The sequence below is a fragment of the Ambystoma mexicanum genome, chromosome 4q (assembly GCF_040938575.1).
Source record: "Ambystoma mexicanum isolate Mex_15411 chromosome 4q, UKY_AmexF1_1, whole genome shotgun sequence".
In the NCBI taxonomy this organism is placed as follows: domain Eukaryota; kingdom Metazoa; phylum Chordata; class Amphibia; order Caudata; family Ambystomatidae; genus Ambystoma; species Ambystoma mexicanum.
Genome location: NC_090928.1, coordinates 601,268,678 through 601,292,455, shown reverse-complemented (window position 1 = coordinate 601,292,455; position 23,778 = coordinate 601,268,678). Strand labels below are relative to the sequence as shown.

General features: G+C 43.2%; 1 long non-coding RNA gene across 4 annotated transcripts in view; it reads right to left on the bottom strand.

Annotated features, from left to right (window-relative positions):
• Positions 1–23,458, bottom strand: part of LOC138467091 (uncharacterized) — a 44,982-nt gene extending 21,524 nt beyond the window's left edge. The window contains exons 1-2 of one of the 4 annotated variants that reach the window (XR_011268025.1): positions 23,208–23,458; positions 17,601–17,785 (exon numbers count right to left, since the gene is read on the bottom strand). This is a non-coding gene — a long non-coding RNA (uncharacterized lncRNA). The remainder of the gene's footprint in view (positions 1–17,600; positions 17,786–23,207) is intronic. The other 3 variants (XR_011268023.1, XR_011268027.1, XR_011268026.1) reach the window with 3 other exon arrangements.
• Positions 23,459–23,778: the final 320 nt, after the last annotated feature.

Genomic DNA, 23,778 nt, shown 5'->3' with positions numbered 1-23,778 from the left:
ATGAATTCATCACATTTCATCACTTTGACATCATCTTTCCCTGCATTAGGAGAGATACACCTCAACACTTCGTTTATACTCATGCAATATTGTATGTTGTCTTTATTCATCTGAGTGAGCTTCCACCCCCCACTATTTCATCAACTCATAAATAATAGCAATTCAAAATTCTAAAACATGTCAAGAACACTGTGTTTCACACAAAATTTGCACTCACTTTCTATGTGTTCTAAGGGTGTGGGAGGATCAGATTGACACACAAGTTGAATGATTGTTGACAGAGACTTTTACTAAACAAATAAGGGTTGGAGAACTACCTCCCTGACCTTAATACTAAGAGGGGTTTCCCTGACTTGAAATTATATTTTAAGGAGTCTTTCAGGATAGTCCAAATAAACAAGTCCACAGTTGTGTCAAAATGTCTATTTCCAACCTTCACATTCAGAACCTAAACTAATGTGAAAAGGCGATCTTCTTTAGTCTCAAAGTTCTGTTCCAACTCACATAACAAAGTTACAAAATGGTGCAACAAATAAACTCCAAAAGAAAGGACAACCTTACTCCCAGGTTGTTGTGCCCTCTGAATGTTCAATGAGGGTCTTTTCCTCTTTTAGGGCCTCATTACACGGTAGGCGGTAAACCATGGTGCTATTAGCACCATGGTTGCCGCCGGTACCATACCGGTACCACCATGGAGAAAAGGGGAATTACCACCCCATTCCAAGGTTGACAGGGCAGTAATTCCCCCTTTCCCCATGGCCCTTCCCCATTCCCATTTTTGCCCCATAGGGCTCAATGGGAATAGGGAAGGGGCTAATTACGGTACCGCATATTGCGGTACCGTAATTAGCACCATGGTCCCTTTGCGGGTCCCAACTTTAATGGCTGGTCTACACCAGCCGTTAAGTTCAGGTCCCGCAAAGGGACCTTGTAGTAAGGCGGTAAGGGTTTACCGGTACCAGTGCCCTTACCGGTACCGGTAAACCCTTAGCGCCTACTGTGTAATGAGGCCCTTAGTATTCCTGTCGTGCCCTGCAAACGTCCAATGAGGGTCTTCTCCTCCTTTAGTGTTCCTAAAATGTCCTTGAAAATCTCAATACAAATTACTAGGGAGGAGGCTTCCCTTCCCCAAGCTTCTTCCCAGTTTATTCCACAGTCAATCTGGTTTTTGTTTCTCTTATTAACTGTGATAATGTAGAATATGTTCTTGACCATGTTCCCAGCGTAATGTCTTGTTTCCTCTTGCCTTCTCCTTGGCTTCAGAGACAACCTGGTATCCTATCCTGCCAGATACTGTGAAAGTGAAGAGAGCATTAGCTCTCTCTTCCTATGTGAGTGAGCCCCAGGCTTTGACTTCTCTATACTTTCCAATTGTGCATTTTCTTGCTTGGCTGCTAATGCCTTGTGGTCACAGCCAACCTGGAATACTCTCCTGCTAGATGCTCTGAGTGTGAACATTGTTTTGGCTCTCTCTACATGTGGTTGAGCATTCCAGACTTTCCTTTTCTTTAATTGTGGTCTTCTTGCTTTGCTACTACTACTTCTTCGTTGGTCACAGTCAACCTGGTATACTATCCTGCCAGGTACTGTGAATAAGAAGATTGCTTTGGCTCTCTCTTCATGTGGGTGTGAATCCCAGACTCATCTTTTCTTAAAATATGGTATTCCTGATTGACTACTGCTACTGCTACTCCATGGGTCACAGCCAACCTGGTATATTATACTGCCAGGTACTGTGACCATGAGGAGTGGTGTGGAGGCCTTAATTAGGTATATACGTGTGGGTCCCATACTCGCTTTCATGTTCCTCCCTTCTCCTAGCCATCCTGCCAACCAAATTTCTTTCGCCTCCCAATTTCTCTGAAGAGCTTTCCGGTGCTTTTCAGTTGTTTGCGGGCACTTCGGGCTTTCACAGCTTCCCTTCACTGTTTCCATGGCTTTTGGTTGCTCTGTGCTGACTTCCGGCCACTGAGCTGCATGTCTCGGCTTCCACACACACACTACAGGCTTCACGACTGGATGGGAGCTCAGGCCTATCGCACGTGTTTGTCTGTGACAGAGCTTTTAAGGAAGCCTTTAACAGCGGGTAAGCTTCCCGATCTCGGTACTCTTGATGTCCCGTCTCCTTTACAACTGCCAGCATTTTAATATCCTCCTTCCTCCCGGTAGGGCCTCTCCCTCTTCTTCCCAGTCATTCTTCACTTTTTATGAACAATATTAGTCATTCTATGTTATCTGGTCTGCGCACAATGGTTCTGCAGAACCTGCCACATGGATCTGTGCCTCTTCCTCATTTCAGTAGTGAGGTTTCACTCCTCACAAGGTTGTTGTTGCTCGTCCTCGTTCCAATAGTGAGGTCTTCACTTCTCACTAGGTTGCTGTTTTTCTTCCACATCCCAGTATTATAGTGATCCCAGTACTCAATGTTCTTCCTCGTCTCAGTATTTCTTGGGGAATTGATATTGTCTACTCTGCAAACATGCATGGAAATATGTGGAGCTATGTCTTGTGCAGGGTTACACAGTGAGAGAGGTTCGGGTGTAGGAGAATAATACCATGTATCATCCAACTTTTCATCCCTTGTCCCATAGGTGATTTCCCTCCCCATTAAATCCACACACTTAGTACCACCCACAGGGGGACTATCAGAGAGTGGCCTCACCTCCCTGGCGCAATGGTAAGGGGCTTCCCCATCTAAAGCTCTTCATTTATATTGATTATCATTGTTTTGTGGAGCCTGCTGAATTATCCTCCAAAAACAATTGTGGGGCTGGAGAAAGAATATCAGGAGTTATATACAGTACAAGAAGAGCAGTGGTCACATGTTGAACACAATGAGGCAAATGAGGAGCAGCAGGAGGAGAAGGAATAGCAGGAGATGATAAAAAAGGTGGTGGGTGTTGGGCAGGAATATAGGGGTCAGCATGTTTAACACTAGGAGGTAAATGAGGCAAATACGAGGAGAGGTAGCAAACAGATGTCAAAAGAAGGCTGATATTGTGGAGGGGGATAAGGACACAAATGTTGGGTCTCACTGCAACTAGGCCCCTTACACATAGAGTATCAAACACAAACAATTCCTCACACATTCTGGAATCATTACAACCTTAGCCACATACAATGATACACTGAAGGAACTCTTTCCATCACATGGCCCATTGAAAATCATCTAATCTGTACAGTCTAAAAGCCAAATGGCCTATAGTATTCTCAGATCAGTTCCATAATCTCCCAACTAACCATTGTCACAGAAGGATAAGGAAATCCTTAAACGAGCTGACCTCAAATGGAGGCCCAAATGAAATCAAAAGGGAAATAGCACCCCACCCATCTCTGCCTATCATATCACCCCTCTTCCTGATCCTCAACAACTACAGGGGGAAAACATTGTGACCAGATGTTTAGAAAATGCAAAGATGCAGAATCAGAAAGTAAGAAAGAACAAGGAGAGGATTGGATGCAGCCCTCACTACCCCCACTGGTCAGGCATCCCAAGACTCTACAGGCTTACCACTACCTCATCCCAGGAAACTATTGACTTTTATATCCAGATACCTCCTGGACCACCCAGCTGAACCACATTACCATGACCTAACTCTGGCCCGAGAAACAGGGCTCACCAATGACCTAATGTCTTTGCCTGCTTTTAACCCAATAGCCATTCAACCAACTTTAAGGCGGTACCCGCAAGAAACAATACCTAGGACTCCATTCATCACTAGACATCCTGCACCATCTACCTTACGACAGAGCTGGAACTGAGAGATGTACTAAGCCCCTTTGAATCTGAAAGCCTTAATGTGGACCCGTGGGAAACTAACAAAAGCAACCTTGAACAACCCAACAATACTGGTCCATGCTGCCAGACCCGCCCATAAAGACCAGGTGCAAGATGCCTCCTGATCAGTACACGTTCTTTATCCAAGCACTCCTCAGCCATTTATTTACCTTCTCTCTGAAGACTAGATAGACATACTCTTCATCACAAAAATGTGTCTATCAGATGAGCAGTCCCCAGTTAACTAGGCTTCAAGATCCTCTGTGTTAATTGCAACACACAGAGATGAGGTAGCATATCCCTGGAGTACAAAGACTCCTTTGTAGTCTCAACACCCTCCATTGACATCATCCTAGAATGTGAATTGCTCACTCTGACCTGATCCATTTCTCCCACAGCTACACTAAGCTTCCTCTTAATCTACATAGCTCCCTCCTACAGCCCACATGCTGCTGAAAAACTCGCAGATGCTGCCATCATCCTTTCCGTAGATTGCCAACTACTAACTATATTTGCAGTTTTCAACATCTGGCCAGAGAAAGAAAATGACATGATTGTAGTCATTTGGAGTGGGAATTGCTGCATTACACCTCAAAGTGATGGTTAAGGGTCTCACCCACGTAGCTGGACATAAACTGAATGGGATTTTTGTAATTAAAACATAGTCACTGTCTGCTCCCCAATGTACCTCCACTGGGAGATCACTTATCTATCACATTCATAATATTCATAGGGACACCACAGCAAACAGGACCTCCAAAAGAACCATCAAACATGACCAGGACATGGAAAGAAATACACATCAACTCCCTACTAGAAAGACTAGAAGCAACCACATCTAATGTCCCAGAAGGTGGACCAACAACTGCAATGGATGAAAAACTCCCTCTCAATTACAACTGGATTATTTCTGCAAACTATACTCTAGCACATTTTACTACCATCGATAGTTAGGGCTTTACAGGGCAAAGCAAATGAAGAACACTACTCCAAATGCATTGATTTGGTGCATCACAGCAAACGGGAAATGTATAAAATCATCAGAGAATAAAAAATTCTGACATCCTGCAATGCAACCCCTACACCTACACAAGAACTCTGTGACCAGATTGCTGCACATTTCAACCAAAAGATCCTCAACATCCAGGATCATCTTGACAATAAGGGATGCTCCCGCACACATGCACAAGAATTACCTTTTAGAGCTTCTTATTTGTACCTTTAATTCTCAATTTTAACATTCTACTGTGTTTTAGCCATTTAAATGATTCTTTTTAGAAAACATTATCTACATTTCACTTTTCTTGATTAATTATACTGTGCCACATTCTTTTTACAGCTAATAATTTTAAAGTGTGCTACATTTTGTAAAAAGCTTTCTTGAACTGACTAGGAAGCTGAAGCCTTCGCACTGTAATTGAGAACTACAGTTCCCAAGATTTTTGTAGTCCATGTGACCTTTTATTACAAGGTCAGGTGTGCCTGCGCTGGCGCGTCAGAGCCGGTTTGTGCTGTTTCATGTGTGGTGAGTAGTGCAGAGACCTCTTGATCTGTATAACATTAAGGCTCAAGGAAGCCTTAGACTCTGCTTCATTACATTTCTTACGTAGCTCTTTAAGATGTCTCACATGAAATTGATTATTAAAATCCAAGCAAACTGTAAACCAAGATTAGAGAGGGCTGTAGATGACCATGCTTCTGAAGAAACTTAGACTCACAATGTAGTAGCCCAATCTTACCCTCCTGTAGTAGCAACAAACCAAGTCAATCATAGTCGAGTCAACAGCTCCAAAACCCTGACAAAAGTACACAAAACAAAAGATTTAACAAATAAAAGAGATTGAGTGTTCGTATCAGAGAGTCCCTCACTACTAGGTGACTCGGCTTTGATATTAAAAACAGTTTTGTTGAACAAACGCTCACTTGTATGCCATGCCACAGAATTGTCAGATTATGTATGCAAGGAAAATATTGATTTGGCCATTATAACTGAGATCTGGCTGCAGGAAGCAAGTATACATGCCGTACAAATTGCCTCCCCATCTGGGTATAGGCTCTTGCATGCTGATCGCATAGGCTAGAGAGGAGGTGGTGTAGCAATAATTGTACAAGATAATTTTAATATCTTAACATCCAACTCTCCAACATTGGACTCATGTGAAGCCATGCTGGTGAAAATGGGATTAAATCCCATGACAACCCTTAATATTTTCATACTTTATCACCCACCAACAGCGAACCCTAGTTTTGAAGAGCGACTAATGGCTTTTTTGGGATCCACTATAAGACGTAACTTTCCACTTATAGTTTTAGGTGACTTTAAACTCTGGCCACGTGATCAAGTTGCTGGAACATTGTTGAACCTCCAGGAAAGACTAAAACAACAGATTAAAAGAGCCACGCATTGTGGTGGAAATATTCTTGATTGGATTTTAATAAAAAATCAAGTTATTCCCCCAATCAATGTCCAACAGTGTATATGGTCTGATCACTCTTTCCTGACATTTGGTATCCAACTTTCGAATGTACAAATGAAAAATAGTAAACCAGGGGAGGGAACCATTTCTTTCTAGAAATATCCAGAAAGGTACTCATGAGGCCTTTGAGGTGATTGTTATTCCCCAACTAAGTTCTCTTGAAGAAAACATACCATTAGAGTCTCTCATCAACCAGTTTCGCTCCATCACCAAGATAGCCTTCAAAACCTTAGCACCACCACGCTTACAGTTAAAAAAGTAAATAAACATAAAGAAGCGGTTCTCTACTGAGGTCCTAGCTGCTGTGAAGGTTAAGAGGACGGCTGAGCGGAACTGGAAGAAGAATCCATCTGATTCCACTCTTGATATTTACAAAACAGCTGCCAAAAGTTATAAAACTTCAATCTTTAAGGCAAAGGAGATTAAACTAGATGAACGGATTAAGGGAGCTAAATCTAACTCGAGAGAGTAATTTACTATTTTACAGGAGTTAAAAGGATTCAATAAGGATTCACACGTTGTTGTTGATTCTCTTTGGTGTCAAAAAGTGCATGAGGGATTTACACACATAATAGATCAGCACTGTGCTCGTATTGTAGACTGTCTTAAGAACATGGTGGAACCCGAAGTTGTAATTTCTGCTCCTTATGTAGAATTAAACCCTGATGATTGTTTTACTTTTAAACAAATCTCAGACAGTGGGGTCCTAGATACAATATGTGTAATGAAACCTACATTATGCAAAGGAAATACCTTTCCTGCGACACTGTTTAAAGAATTTCTGCCTTTCTTTGTCCCTTGGGTCACAGCTTTTATTAATTGCTCTTTTCAGGAATGGTTTGTTCCAGGGAGTCTTAAGGAGGCGCTTGCTAAAGACATCCCACTTGCTAAAACAGGACAACCTTGATCCCAAAGACCCTGCCATTTACAGACCAATAACAAATGTCCCTTACCTTTTGAAGGTTATTGCAGTCAGACCAGAGGTTCATTGAGCGACAGAGAATCTTGGCTAGTGGACAATCTGGCTTTCTTATGAAGAATGGTACAGAGGCTGCACTACTTCATTTGAAGTCCAATATAGCCCAAATTATCGATAAGGGTGGGGTGGCATTGTTCTTGCTACTCGATCTGTCAGTGGCTTTTGATTTGGTGAACCACGGGATGCTGGCAGACAGGTTGATTTATATTGGTAAATGCTCCAAACCGGCTGCAACTGGTTAAAATCCTTCCTTGGACCATGGATGGCAAGAGTAGCCAGGGATGACTTTCAATCACAACAGATTCCACTAAAACTCAGGTGTCCCACAGGGATCGTGTCTGTCACCTCTGCTGTACAATGTTTACTCCAGACCATTGTGTGATCTCTTGGATGGCCTGGGTGTCAAGTTTGAAACTATGTGGACGACACCCAGATCATCCTGGCCTTGTCAGGAATATACTCAGAAGATCTAGCAAGGGTAAATTAAGTTTTCGGGGCCATCAAAATATTGATGGCCAGAAACTCACATGCCCTAAACGATAAAAAAACAGAGATTCTGATACTGGGCACCGAAACTAGGCTAAAAACACTTGGCCCACGGTATAATGTGTTTGCTATTGAAGGGCATATGATTCAGAACTCGTAACATGTAAAAACCCTAGGGGTTTATTTTGACCCCCATCTAACTTTTAAAAAGCACATTGCATACTTAAGCTCCTCCTGTTCCTATGTAACACACTTACTCGGGCAGATTCAACCTTATCTGTCACAAAAGAATAGAGTGTTAATTGCGGCCGCAACGATTAACACAAAACTAGACTATTGTAACAGTCTGTTGGTTGGAACCTCCAAGGCCAATATCAAAAAGTTACAAGTGATTCAGAATGGGGCAGTCCATGCAGTATGTGGCACGGACAGGAAGGCACATATTTCTGAGACCCACAGGAAGCTGCATTGGCTCCTCATTCAACAGAGAATTCACTTTAAAGCCTCCAGTTTGGTATACAAATGCATAGCTGGTAACCCCCCCTTGTATCTTAGTTCACATATCAAGAGAGTGCCAAATAGGCGCTCTCTGCATTCAAACAAGGATGAACTACTGCCCCAGCCTCACTATTCTCTGAAGAGGTTTGGAGGAATCATCTTTGATTCATGGGCTCCAACCATGTGGAACAACCTACCGCTGTCACTTAAATTGATCCCATCAATTGCTCAATTCAAGAAAGGTTTAAAAACATTCTTGTTGGATAAAGTATAGAAGTTGAGCTCTAGCTGCTAGCAGTGTCTTGCTTTTTGTTTTGTTGTATGCCTTGTGAGTACCATGAGGTCTGTGGGTGTGTTGGCGCAGTATAAAAAATGTATAGAATAGAAAAAATGCTACCTACAAGATCCCACCAACACCTCCCACTACCTCCTCTCTATTATCTTTCTGCCTTCTGTCTGCAGAGGACCTGCAAGCTACGGTATCCAGTGATGATGTTTCTGTGTAAATAGCAACTAGGTGGTGACATTTTCCTATAGATTCATCATCCAGACAATCAAACCGCTTCCCCAAATATTCTAGGATTGGAGGAAATAATATATAATTATATACCTCCTAGAATATTTGGGGAAAGAATTGTCGGGGTCAGGAAAAAAAAGTCATCTACCTGGTGACTTTTTCCAAGTGACATTATTACATGGAACCCAAGCTAACATTGTTATATATGTTATGGCATATTGATTTGTACCGTGCACCGCTACCACCCAGAGATAGTCTCCAGGTGCTTACATGGCTCTGCAGGAAAGGGGCCTGGGGAGGTTAGTGAGGATAGGATGAAAGGATAGTTTCAGAACCAGGAGGAACTGGTGTCTGCGAGTGTTGTTTTGTATGTGGGAGTTGGTGCGGGAGGCCCTGTGCATTGTAACCATGTGGGTAAGACTCAGTGCCTCAGGTGTGTGGTAGTGTTTGTGTGTTGTATGGTGTTGGGGTGGGTTGTGGTTGTATGCACTGGTTAGATAGTGTCCTTAAGGGGTGCAGAGTCTCGGGTGGCTGCAGCTGTAAGACTATCTGGAGTCTTGAGGAGTACTTGAGTTGTTGACGATTATACAGATTATGTGGTTTGGTTCACTCTAGGTGTGCTTCAGCATCTCAGTGATGGTGAGTGTGGACATAGAAATTATACTTGGTTTGTTTATGTGTAGTGTGGCTAGCCCAAGGGTCTGGAGTAGAGGTGTTGGTTATGTTGGAGGACTAATGCAACCAATCAGGTTCTCCTAAGGATCCATGCCCCCCGCCCCAATCTTTACAAATCAATTATGAAATCTTCAGATTTCTGAACCATCTTACTATCCCTCCTCAACAACTCCATCAGTACTGGAAGAGTCCAAGCTCAGTTGAAATCTGCATTCATCTAACCTTTGCTTAAAAAGACCAGAACTGACCTACACAGCCAGCTATCGCCTCATCTCAAACACGCCTTACATTGGGAAACATCTTGAAAAAAATCATATATTGGCAACTCTGGGATTTCATGACAACAAACCAAATCCTGAATAGGACACAGCACAGATTTAGACCTTCTAGGAGTACAAAATTGGCTCTGTGCTCCATCTGAGATGCACTTAACAGTGCAGATGAAAACTCTCAGAGTGTGCACATTCTGTTAGACATCTCAGCCGCGTTTGACAAAATCAGTAACACGATCCTTCTAAAAAGACTGTAAGAAATTGGTATTGAAGAAACAACTCTACACTGATCACCTCCATACTCATGAGTATTACATAAACTACTGTTTTGGGTCGCTACAATTTCCAACCTCACCTACTTACCTGCAGAGTCCCCAAGGATTCACACTCTCACCTCTACCTTTCCACATTTACATGACACCCGTACTAGATATCATCAATAAATCCTGTATCTCTTGCTACGACTACACGGATTACACAAATAATCTACACGTTTGTGAACCATCCATCACCAAACACTGCAGATATTAAAAACTGCCTTGCTCAGATGGATGCACGGAGGACAGCAAAAATACTAAAACTCACCACTAGAAAAACATAACTGATGCCCTGTAATCCTACAGTCCTCCGGCCTTGCAAGATTGGCCCTTGCCTAAACATGTCAACTACAGTAAGCAATCTACAGTAAGCAATGCACAACACCTTAACCCTTTTTCCACCAGTCAAAGCCATTGTCATGAGCTGATTCTCCTAGCTATGCATGCAACATCACATCCTATCTTATTTAACATTAACCTGCAGGGCCATGGCCATAATTTCTCTAATTCAATGCAAACTAGACTATGTAACAGCCTCTATCTCAGACGCCCAGATTAACTAATAAGGAAAGTTCAATGAGTTCAAAATGCAGCAGTAAGACTACTTCTCAGAATCAAATTATTTGAACATACCACACAAGCATTATGTATTCTCCACTGGATACCCATTAAAAAAGGGTTCATTTAAAAATATTGTACATCATCCATCATTCATACCAGGCAGGGGGCCCTTCCTCATTCATAAATAATGTTCAACTCTATGCTCCTTACAGACCACTTAGGTACAGCAATGCTGCATTGGTACTAGTCCCCAACCTCTACAAGAAACAGCAAGGAGGACCCTCTTTTGCAGTTCTGGCCACAAAACTGTGCAACACCGTGCACAAACCTCTACACCTGGAAGTGAACAACCTGACTTTTAGGAAACAGCTTGAACCTTGGCTTTTCAACCAATCACTTTGAAAGAAATGAAAAATAATAGCAAATGACACAGAAATGTGCACCAGAAACATGAGCTGATTTACAGCAAGCAATTTTTGCAACACTTGACACTATCATCTGGGGGAAACCAATTTGATTCATGGAACCTCTGTTGTGTGACATTGTCCCACACTTTAATTTCAGTGAAATATATAAGTAAGAGCCAGGAAGCAACAACACCCTCACCTCTCCCCCTCCTATTCACCCCCTCATCCATCAACTAACATATCTCTACTAAAGTCTTACATCCTTACACCTCCCAGGCCCCTTCAGGCATCTTCTAGGTCCAGCATACTTAATAGATTCAGACCCTATCCATCTTCTATCAACAAACATTCTGTCAGTATTTGCACTCCACAATGATGGGGGCTGCCCATATGGCTAACCTACCCAGTGAGCAACAAGTACCAACCACATAAAAAATAGGGATTTTCATATCAGCACAACGGTAAGTGGTACTTCTGACCCGAATCCATTAACACTGAAGGTTTCTGCATCTGCCTTCCTGCTATCCGACTAACACACCCTGCCTTCCTTTCTTCCAGAGCCATGCACACAGAAGCCAACATTATTGCCAGAAGGGAGCTATAAAAGACCACTTTACATTATATCTACCTACATTCGCCAAACCACAAGAAGCCTAATAACACTAGCACTGCCTAGAAGATCGATTATGAACCTCCAACCACATGTGTCTTATATAACCTTCAAGGCTCAACTTGCCTGAAACCCCACCCTCAGCCCCTTGCCGCAAGCATTGCCTTCGAGTTTGGGAATGTTCACTGCGGCTTAATCTACAGAAATTCAGATGGGTCTGGGTTGTACCCAAATATATTTCCTCAGGACCACTGTTATAATATCCCTAATGCTAAATAAGATGTACTATCCTACTATGGAAAAAATACATCAATGCATATTTTGCATTCCCATAACTCTTATTTATTTATTTGTTTATTTATTTATTTTAATTACATTTTTGTAATGCGCCAGCTCGCCCGAAGGCCTCAGGGCGCACACAAAACAATACAAGACAAACAACAATAGGGGGGAGTCAAAAGCGGTTTGTGAGGGATATCGATGATTAACTAGAAGGGCAGTTGAAAAGGAATGTCTTCAGCCTTTTTTTAAACTCATTTGTTGTTTGCATTTTTTTCAGTTCAGATGAGATGGTGTTCCAGATTAGAGGAGCTTGGCAGTCAGAGCTTGTGCCCCCAAATCTAGCCAGCCTAAATCTAGGCTGGGAGAGTTGTGCGGGATGGCTGATAGGACTATATGGCCCCATGTGGTATGTTGGGGCCTCATGAGTCAGACATTTGTGGGTCAGAGTCAGGATCTTGTGGGAGACATGCTGCTTCACGGGCAGCCAGTGCAACTCCCTCCTTGCTTGGGTAAGATGATCTCATCTGGAGAGACCCGGTGTTGCCCGAACCGCCCCATTTTGGGTCACTTGTAAGGCTGAGAGGTTGGATTGGGATGTACCGGATAGTAGACTGTTACAATAATCCAGCCACGAATTTATCAGGACTGAGTCTAGAAGAGAGATGTTTCTGTGTGAGAGAAAAGGGTGGATGTGATTGAGCAGCTTATTAGTAAAGCTGCAAGAGGCCCGGATCTGGATGATGTGCTGTCTCATGGTCAGTTTGGCATCCAGGATAACACCCAGGGTCTTCACATGCTTGGCTACTGGGATGGTGATGTTAGCAATGACAATGTTTTTGTACTCTGGGGAAAGTTTTTTGAGCATGTGGCCCGGTGGCAACCACTAGAAGCTCTGTTTTTTCCAGAATTGAGGGCCAAGGATTTGGTTTTCATCCAAGACTGGATGGTAGAATAGATTGTGTTCATGGCCTGTGTGTCTATGCTAAAATCAATATGGTAACATGCTATACTAAAAACAGAAAGTGTGACATTATTTACAGTACCAAAGCACACACCCCCAACTCATATAAAGTAACTTCCCATATTTTGGTTGAAGATTAACTTTTCAAATAATGCAGGCTATTCTGAAGAGCTTCCCTATCCTTTTGCATTTACCTCTCCGGTTACTCTTTCTTTGGAATGATGTGAGGATCTTTCTCGCAAACCTTTGCACCAAGATCGCGTTGCTCCCCCTCATTTATCTATCATTTGGTCTTTGGCGTTTTATACTTTTCCATCTTCTTCACTTTATTGCTCCATATCAGACTCCTATGGACAGATTTGTCAAAGTGTTATATGGCTCTCCTTTGGATATGTCTACAGTAAATATTTCAAAGCTTTGCCTCACACTCATCTACATTCATTCCCTCTCAGTGATTAATGCTTCCCTATGAACTGTGTCCTGGAATCATTTAAAAGAACTGTTGTTCCTCCTCTTCTTGAAGAAAGTTTACATGGACCTTACTGTCTCCTCCTATCGTTGCCTGAGTCAATTATTCCTTTCTCTGCTAAATGTTCTGGGAACATGTTCTCAGGACAACTACAGTCTTCAGGCCTGGGGATTTTTCATCCTTTAGAGACCAGTGCCATCCTGGCCAGGGAATGGAGTCTGATCTACTTACCGAACTCAGTGACATCAGAATGACTAATGATGTGGGAGGTGCCATTGGCCTTGACATGTTCTACTTATCTGTGGCATTTGACATAATTGATTATGGCATTCTTCTTAGAATGGTCTGCCCCTAAGTGATTGGCAGCGGAGACTTCTTTCTCCTGTCTTTTTCTCTTTCCATCCCCTTATTTGCAGAGCCCCTGAGGGCTCATCCCTCTTTCCCCTTTTCTTTAATGTTTAAGTTCAGCAATGTGCTGCTATTGCATATTTCATCTAAGCTTTTACACCTACACCAATGATACCCAGCTCATTGTCCCTCTGAATGGGGACGTGTATTCTGCAACTGTGTCGTTTTTGCCTTGAATGTCAGCCATATCCATGTGAATGAGACACAATATCCCTATGTTAAATTCTGATACAACAGAGAGTGTTGTATTTCTTTTTACAGTCAAGCTACATCTTTGTGCTCCCGGTTCTGGCCTTCTACTGTTGTTGCTTGCCCTGTTCCTCTCACATTTTCTTTGCTTCCTCCTCCATATTCATGAAGTCCCTTCATCGTTTGTTTTACTTTCACCTGCTGCAGCAGATTGCTCCCTTTTGTTCATTATCTGCTTGGACAGCTGCTTGACCATCCTTTGTAAAATCCATACTTGATTATGATAATTCTTTGTACTTCAGTCTCCCTCTCTTGATAATCCATCTTTAATTACTTTAAAATGGGTGGGTCCATTTTGTTGTTGGACTTTGTGGCTCTGCCCACACCACTCAATTTTTGATTACACTTCACTGGTTATCTATTACACAGTTCATCCAGTTCAAAATAATTTTAATATTATTAGTAGTATTATTAGGGTATTTGCTGAGCATGGACCTAGATTCGGGATGAAATGAAACACTACAAATCATGGAGGGAAGAAAATGGTCAGGTAAGCACAGATACAAGGGAGCAGTGAGCTACAAATGGGTGATGGGATAGGGCGGCCAATTTGGCAGTAAGACATCTACATGCAACCAGGGGAGAAAACAAGGGGAGCAGATCTCCAAGTCTCAGTTTAGGTGTGGAGCAGAGGGTGTCTAGACCTAGGTGAAGGGGAAAATCTATTTGTCTACAAAGATGGCCTTGAACACCATCCTGAAATCAAGAAGCTAAGGGGAGGTTCTGATATTGATGGGGAGGGGAAGGGTGCAGACAGAGAAGGCCTGTCTTCTGGTTCTTTCCTTCTTTAAACGGTGGAGTTCAAGTCTGCAAATGCCCTTACATTTTATGGTTTGTAGGCCTCTGGAGAGTCTGGGTTTCTCAATGAGGTAGTTTGGGGACTTGAGGGTAGCTTGGGGACAACATTTGCTCCCTTTTCTTATTTTTTAAATCTGGTCAAAAGTCCCAAATGTTAGTGTTCATGTAATTATGTTTTTCTTGTTAAGCTCCCCACTCTCTCGAACTCCAATTTGTTTGTCCTCTGCCTCTGTACTTCCTCCTCTGACTTTCCTTGTAAATTTAAATCCTGGTTGTTCTTGCAAGTCTTTAGTCACTAACCAATTATGAGCTCTACCTCTGGGCCTCAGCACCACTTCTGTGGTGGTGGATTGCTTTACAAATGGATAGAAATGGAATATGGAATGGCCCTTAATGGCATATGCATCTTCCAGGTGATTTGTGATTCTCATGCAATATTGTATTCCATATACAGAGAGGTAATAGGGCTAGTTGTCTCAGGAATCATGTCTTCTCTATGAACCCCTTGGTGTAAACCTTGCGGTTTGATATGGTTATGGAGTGATGGTATTATGTGTGGAGGGAGTGGCAGGGAGTGCAATGTGGGATTGAGTGGTGTGACAAAGTCACAGTGCCAACATTGCATCCAGTCCCTGGTCCATCTGACAGTAGGACTGACAGGATCATTCCTGAACTATTCCCCAAACCCAGCCTTTTAAACACTTCCTTTTCCTGGCTTGCAATGGGAAGCCAATTAACCAATCAATTCAAATGTGTGCCTCAGACAATGAGAGAACAGTGAGGGCCTGAACATGCTGGGAGCTGAGGAAAGGAGCTTGCTGTGGAAGCGGGAGGGCACGAGAGCAGGTAATCCCCTTGATTCCAGGAGAAGTGTGTTCGCTAGTAGGGGAAAGAAGAACCCCTGAACCCCAGAAGGGGGTGTGTTTCAGTGTGGAGAAGAGACCCCCTATAACCCCAAAAAGAGGGGCCTGATCAGTGAAGGGGAGAGGAGCTCTCTGAAACCCAGAAAGAGGAGACTGCCCCAGTGAGGGGGAGAGGAGCAACCTGAACTCTAATAGAGGGGTGTGCTCCAGTGAGGGGAGAAGAACCCCCTGAACTCCAGAAGAGAGATGTGCTCCACTGGAGGAGAAGATTTCCAGAACCATAGAAGTGGGGTGTCCTCCTGTGAAGAAGAGGTGAGCCCCTGGTACCCTAGGAAAGGAGTGATCTCCATTGAGGGGGATGGGAGCCCCATGAAACCAAAAGAAAGAGAAAAAGAACCCTGACCCAAGAGAAGAGAGATGTGAGCAGTAGTAAATGAGGGACTAACTCTGTCCCTATAAGAGGTGATCTGCAACAGCAGAGGAGAGCTGCAGGCATCCAGAAGAGGTTGTTTGCTACATTGAATATAGAGAGAGAGAGAGGGAGAGAGAGAGAGAGAGAGAGAAAGAGAGAGAGAGAGCGAGAGAGAAGAGGGAGAGAGAGAGAGAGAGAGAGAGAGAAACCCCCTATCTCCTGATGTTGATTAGTGACGAAGACACTATATCCATGGCTGTGGCAGGGTGAGCAGGCCACCATATGCCTGATTAACACAACAGAAGGGCCCAAGAATGAGAGAATAAGTAACAGATTGAAGGAGGGAGTCCCAGTGAATGGGAGGGTTTTTGGGACACTTGGCTGAGGTAGGAAGCCCTAAATCCTGAGAGAAGTGTAGAGGCCTTGTGGTGTGTGCCTGGCTATTAGTAGGAGGAGCAGGGCTACTGAGATTTAGAAAACTCCTGAGGACCTGGCGTTTCAAACAAGCCTTCAGCATCTAAGAGGAGACTCTCTTTGTACAAAAGTCGGACCTGGCAATCTAAACAAACTCATATCACTTTGAGTGGTTGCTATGGAATTGCCCTCTTTTGTGAAACGTGGAAAAATCCCTGAAACAAACCAGATGTATTCTGATGCTGGGTTGCCAGCCTGCACTGGCCCTTGTTTAGAGGGCTCTTCGACCTACAAACAGCACCAGCTCTAGCCTCCTAACTGGTTTCACTGGCACCTAGATAGTTCCTGTCACATGTTGTGATGTCTCCTACCCCTCTCAGTACTTGCAGGCTTCCTGACAAACAGTGTGGACAGAAGAAGAGAACACATCAGTACACTCTCAGCCTAACTAATTGAGGTTGTTGAATACCACCATACTATTATTTTCTTCACTTACCAGATACCAATGCCCCAAGACAGTGAACTCTCAGTCTCCTGCTTTTGGCCCCTCTTGTCCTTGAAACTTTTTTTGCAGTGGGTGTATTATAAACTAACAATAAATAGAAAAGCCACTTAAGGAAAGAGCAGGCAAGCATGTGTTGCAGCCTGTGTTGTGTGTTTTTTCCACATTGTATCACTTGTCTTCAACGTTCCACCCACAAAAACAAGGAAAAATCAATAGCTAATGTGAAAACCTTTCTGTGAGATCGCCTTTACGATTCTTTTTAAAATGTTCACTTCAACTTTACTCGTTCCACGAAAAAGGAAAAAAAAGATAAACCCTTGTGACACTCCCTATGTGGTTGTTTTTGGAAGCCATTTCCCTTCAACCTCTCTCCTTCCGACAAAACGAGAAAACGCAATACCTTAGCGAAAATCTTTGTAGAAACCTTCTTGACAACCTTTGTGTGACACAACATTTGTGCACTTTCTAAACCCTCCCCCTTAACTGTATGGAAAAAAAGGACACTACTTGTGAAGCCCTTTGTGGAAACATATTTTGATTGCAGCCACTGAAAATGATGTCTTGCCACTAAATAATTTCATGGTTTTCTCTTCACTAGTATTTTGTCTAATCACAAAAAGATAACACACTCTGTTACAGCCTCTTAGTCATGCACTTCTCACCTCCAATTTGTTTCACGTTGTTCTCTTCACTGGTAGTCTGTTCCATCAAAACATGGCACACTTAGAGCCAATTAATGTAAACTCCTGCCTTCAAATAACTCAAGCACAATGCTGTGTCAGTGGTTCAATACCCAAGTCAGATCGACTCATCCGTTCATCACTCCAGTTCAACTGAATACATATGTCTAGGAAACAAAGCAGGTACAACGTAAGATTAATTTGGAAGTACTCTGAACCGGAATTCCCGGTGTCAACAGCGCCTTATACAACACCAGAATTATTTCTTTAATTTATTGATTCAAGCTGCAAAAAGCAGGTACGTCCAGCTACCCTGTTCTCGCTGCCAAACTGTGGAATACATTACCTAACCTACTTAGAGCTGAGCCATCTTAACACACGTTTAAGAGAAAAACGAAAACCTGGCTCTCTGCTCAAGACTGTGCCCAGGCCCGCACCTAGGTTTGATCCTACTAGGTCTACTGCTACCGCACCTTCCTCACTTGTTCCCATCTGGAAACTACCTACATACTTTCTTCTTCCCACTGCGAATTTACCTTGTTGGCATTCTAGTTTAACTTATCTTTGCACACGTTTGTAACTCTATATATGCATCTGTTCAATGTACTCGCTTGTAACATTGTCAATTGCTAGCAGCTCCAAATGTCATACCTGTAACCTTGTCAAGTGCTAGCAGCTTCAAATGTAATACCTGTAACCTTGTCAAGTGCTAGCAGCTTCAAATGTAATACATGTAAACTTGTCAAGTGTTAGCAGCTTCAAATGTAATACCTGTAACCTTGTCAAGTGCTAGCAGCTTCAAGTGTAATACCTGTAACCTTGTCAAGTGTTAGCAGCTTCAAATGTAATACCTGTAACCTTGTCAAGTGTTAGCAGCTTCAAATGTAATACCTGTAACCTTGTCAAGTGCTAGCAGCTTCAAATGTAATACTACCCAACTTACCTGATAATATCTAATGTACATGTGTTTGCCTACTCTCCTACTGTCTGTATGTTACTGTGTAACTACTCTTTATATCTCCTGTAACCATGTACTCTTAAGAAATGCGCCCAGAAGCCTCTGGGCCAGGCCCTCAATACAAATAAAACGAATAAAAATACAAATTGATTAACTCTATTCTTGTATTCTGTTTCACTACAAAAAGGTGGCATGCTCAATTACAGAACATTAATGTCATCTTCTACGTCTAAACGATTGTAAGATGTTCTGTTTCCTAGTACACAAATATGCCCCACTCAACTACAACCAATGCATGGAATGTCATGTCTCCAAATATTTCTATAACATTCTCTTCATTGTATTGTCACTCGCCCCATTTAAAATGGGTGCATGTCATTCAAGAGGGTCACTGGGTTCCTGTCCTCTGTATAAATTACACAACAATTATCTATACTATTTTTAAAATGCTACCATTTGTTCAGCTAAATCCTAATTTAACTTTATAAATCTCCCTTAATAATCTATTTCTTATATAGTGGTACACACCCATAGGTCTCAGAGCGCTGGAATAACAGAAGGATAAAGGACTGAGATGATCCAGCCAGGATTCGAACCTGCCACAGCAGTCTCTGCAAAGATATCGGGGCTAGGGCTCAGCTCACTGCGCTATCTGACCGGCTTAATGACACCATATCTCAGTTTAATAGTTCTTCCTCAACTAAACACAATTTCAGTTCCTTAATTGCTTAGAAAACATCTGCCCCTACCTGTGCTTACAAGACTGAGTTTGTAAGCACAGGTAGGGGCAGATGAGCAGATGAGGGGCACATGAGCATAAACTCCAACCACACATGCCTTTTTTATAACCTTTGATACTGAACTCACCCAAACTCCAAAAGGCTTTGGGAAAGTTCTGTTTGTATGAACCAGCCAAAATGCTAGTAACTTTGAATTTCACCTGGAGTTAGTGAGTGATGGATATGGTGGTTAGGAATGTTAGTATGCTGTGGTGTTCATCATTATCAAAGGCCTCATCATGTTAGGACCCAGTGAGAAAGACATGAGTAAGAGCACTTTCATTGTAATGTTGTTTGTTTAAACTGTGCTGTATTTTTACTTTTATTGTGTTTTATTGTAGTTTTAAATATCACAAAATCACACGCAAAAAGTTATTTAAAAGGCACAGAAGGGGTTGTAGATATTGTGTGAGGAGAGGCAGAGGGTAAATCGTTGACTCTTGTGAGCAATAGTCAACTGACTTGCCTTCATTACCCTTAACCGATTAGTGAGATGCCAAGCCTCCTTGTTTTGCCTTGAATACAAATTGGGGCAGTGGCACAAGCATAGCAGTTGCCTTGGCCTTATTTACGTGTAAAAGTTTGCTGCAATCTGTTAGATCAAAAGCGCACAAAAACATGCTAACCTGGCATGCTGCCTTCATAGACCAAGGGCCTTGCAACTTAGAGTGTCAATTTAACCCATCCACCTCCAGTAAATGCCACCCTCAAATCACTCTACCCATGTCAAATGCCCATAGCATTTCATGGCTGCAAACCCAATGACTTTATTTGTTTATTCATTTATTTATTTTACTTTTTATAGAGCGCCACACGCACATAGGCCTCAGAGCACACAAAGAACATAACAGATAAGACAACGAAGAACACGAGAAGAGAATAACACCCAGAATATTCAGCAGTAAAAAAAACGTACACAATTGAATCCCGTCTACATCTCTTAACCCTTTGAGGTCTAGTCCTTCCCCACATTCTTCTCCCACATGCTAGCTTGTCCACACCCAGACAGAGTTTACAGTCCCTCCCTAATATCCTGTACTCAACGAAAGCACCCTTCCTAACAAAGTTCACTCCCTCTCTCTATTGTCCTGAGGCAACTACACCCATCTCTACAGCAAAAGCACATTCTTTTCATAACACATTACAAATGTAACCCCTAACTGCATCGGCCTGCGACACAAAACTTCCAGCATCTTACCAGTAGAAACTTCCTAACCCAGAAACATGGAAATCGCATGCCACTATTGCCTATGCCCCATCAAGTGACCACCTGTCACTACTAATATCACCCTTAAGGGCAGGGACCCCACTATGGGAGGGAGGAAGGGGATCAACAATGCTGAGAAAACTGAAAAATGTTCAAGAAAGTTCTATGTTTTGATGTAACACAACAACCCACACAGCAATAGAAAGCCCCCACGTATTGCAGGCAGAACCACTATCTTAAGTCCATGGCCCTTTGGGAGGGATGGCACATGCACCACTGACATTCAGATTATGCATAAAAGTTTGCTTTAATGTGACAGGTCAAAGGCTTAAGAAACTATGCTAACCTGGGTTGCGACCTAATGCAGATTTTCAGCCTAACCCATCCCCATCCCATCCCCTAAATGCCACCCTTACATTGCCCTCCATAGTTGGCTGCAACCCCTGAAACCACACACACACACAGCTGAATACCTCTCATAACCTTATGAGTTCTACTCATCCCACCATCTCTTCTTGTACCGTGCTAACATGTCAATACCCACACAGAGCTAATCGTCTGCACAGCTTTGGATGTTCGGCAAAGGGGCCAATTCCAGCACCCCTTCTTCTTCAGTTAGCACCTGGAAGACCATACCCAGCCCCTCCATTTATTTCATTGATCACAGAGGTGCCATCAAGCCTCCTCCTATTCAATGCCTTGCCCACTGATCTGACGCATGCTCACCTTCAATAGCCCTGACATCTTCTATCCCATGGGAGCCTGTCCTTGAGCCATGCAATGCCTCACCCATTTAACTCCACCCACCACCGCTCCACGTTTCGTCCCAACTTACCCCATAGAAACCTTCCCCACCAGAACAAGTCCAAATGGTATGTGTAGTGGTTCTGTCCCCTTGGCTTGGTTTTAAGAGCTCTGGAGACATTTAAGACCTCAATCTTTAACTTTTAAGACATGCTTAAAAGTGAACATTGCTACAAAAGACAGTTCATATGTACCCCTGTCTTCATACCCATAGAGCCACTTTCAACTGAAGGTCTAAACATCCAGTGTATTTCTTTACAGGAGTGGGTTTTTATGGTTTAAAATAATGTTTTTACATTTTAATTTAATCAAAGACTAGTTTGTTATCAAAGTAATGTTCTTGTGTTGGGTGGTTCTTTGGTGGCTCGCACCTCTTTGAAGAGTGCAGTCTGCCATGCTATCATAAAGAGATGAAGGAGGTGTACTGTTGTTGTTGTGCCTGGTGTACCTTTATGATTGAGATCACTGCTAGTTTAGTAATAGTGTGAGAGGCTCAGTAGCAATTTAGAAACCACTACTTATCCCTCTACTCCGGTTCTGAACCCTATCAGGCACATCATTCACCTGGATAGATGCTGGACGAGTCCCCATCCTCCTACACCCCTATTTGGCTTGGCACACGGTGCAGAGAACTCCAACGCTGCTGATGCAACCCTACCTGATACAACCGTGCTGCCAGCAGCACTGAAACTCTCTCCCATCTAAGCAACCCTGTTGCTCCAAGACTTGCTGAGTATGAGTAAAGCTCTGGTTATGTCTTCATAACTCCTGACATCCCGCCCTCATTTTCTTCCCACGGCACCCATGCCCTCCCAGTCAGGAACCCCAACCTCCTGCATGTCCTGGTTCAGGAGGCTTGAGAATATCCCTTGGCCACACATCCTGTTGCAGTAGTTGCTGGCTCCCATAAATTAACCCAAGTCCACTTCCCCAAACAAAAGGGGGTGGAGGAGGGAGGTTTGGGGCAAGAGCATCCCAACTCCACCCTGCCCAACAGCAAACTCCCAAAATGGAGACTCAACTCTCCAAACAACTCGTTGGAGCCCTCTTCCTACCACCCTACATCTGAGGGGCCCTTGCCAGCTATGTGACACTCTTACCACCAGTCCACAACAACAAATACCCCATCAATCCATCTCAGACTACAGGCCCTTTCTTGGACCCCAACACCATCAATGCCTCGGAAGCCTTCCAGATCAGCAACCCAGAGTAAACTGCTAAACATCCTAGGGGTTTCTATGATTTGTAGTGCCCCCCCTCACACCCATCCACCAGCAGATATCTGTCATGCCATGTGGGCAGCACCACTGACCCAAACGCCACAGGCAGTGAACTTACCTGTTTCCCTTTCCCCTTCACCCCCAGAGCTCTTGGGTAAAACATTCAGTCCTGGTTGTATTCATTGTAGTCTAGTTCTTGCAGTTTTACTTTTCCATGTACGAACACTAAACTACAAGGGCCCGATTTACACAGTTTTTTTTCAGTAGGGTTTTCCCATTCAAACGTGTTTTTGTAAATCAGGCCCCAAGTCTCAGAAGGTAATGAAAAACATGCAACCGAACACATTACTCACGCCTCACATGGGACAGAATGAGAGATCGGCACATTTCAACTATAACTCTAGAAAGTGCCAACACCCTATATTTGCTGAAATGCTGCTAGTTTTAAATACACTACCAACATCCTCGTCCCTTGTTTTGACGTTTGTTTGACTGCACTTCTATTTGCCGGTGCTCTGAAATGTTGCGAGCGGGTCTATTGTGTATGCTTCTATGAAACGCTGCGTGGAAATAAGTGAAACGAAATGATCTCCGTTTGCATTGCGTCAGCGTTCTGCTTACCCAGCGCATTAGAACAGAGGCTTTCGAGCAGGCGGTTGATACGTACTGTTCTTTCCGCCCCGTGCTCATTGTATTGACAGCAATTGCTCCACATGAACAGTTTCATCAATGCGCTCAGGCCTGTTGGTAGGTGCCATCCCGAGGGCAGATTCCACTCTTATTCAGCGCGCGGCCTTATTCCATCACTGTTTTTCAAAACATATCCAGGTGCACTCGGCGACTTGTTTCCTGCATTGGTTTGAAGAGAAGAAAAAAAAAAGAAACAGCTCGTAAAGCCCGCCCAAATCCTGTGCTTCTTTTGGACAAGATTTAACAGCTTATTAGGATTAGCCTCGGAGTTCCACCTGCCCTTGATACAATGAGGTATGAGAATTCGTGGTATGGAAAGCAGGCACGGTACCAAGCTAGGCGGCCTTCATTGACAGCTGTAGAATTGCTTTCATTGATTATGGTGTAGGGGAGAATGTTTCATCGACCTTTAATAGAGCACATCTCTAAACGGAATCAGGTCTGCCTCAGATGTGTGCTTTGCTCAGACTTTCTTGCAGACCTTGTGCTTTGGAGGACCCAG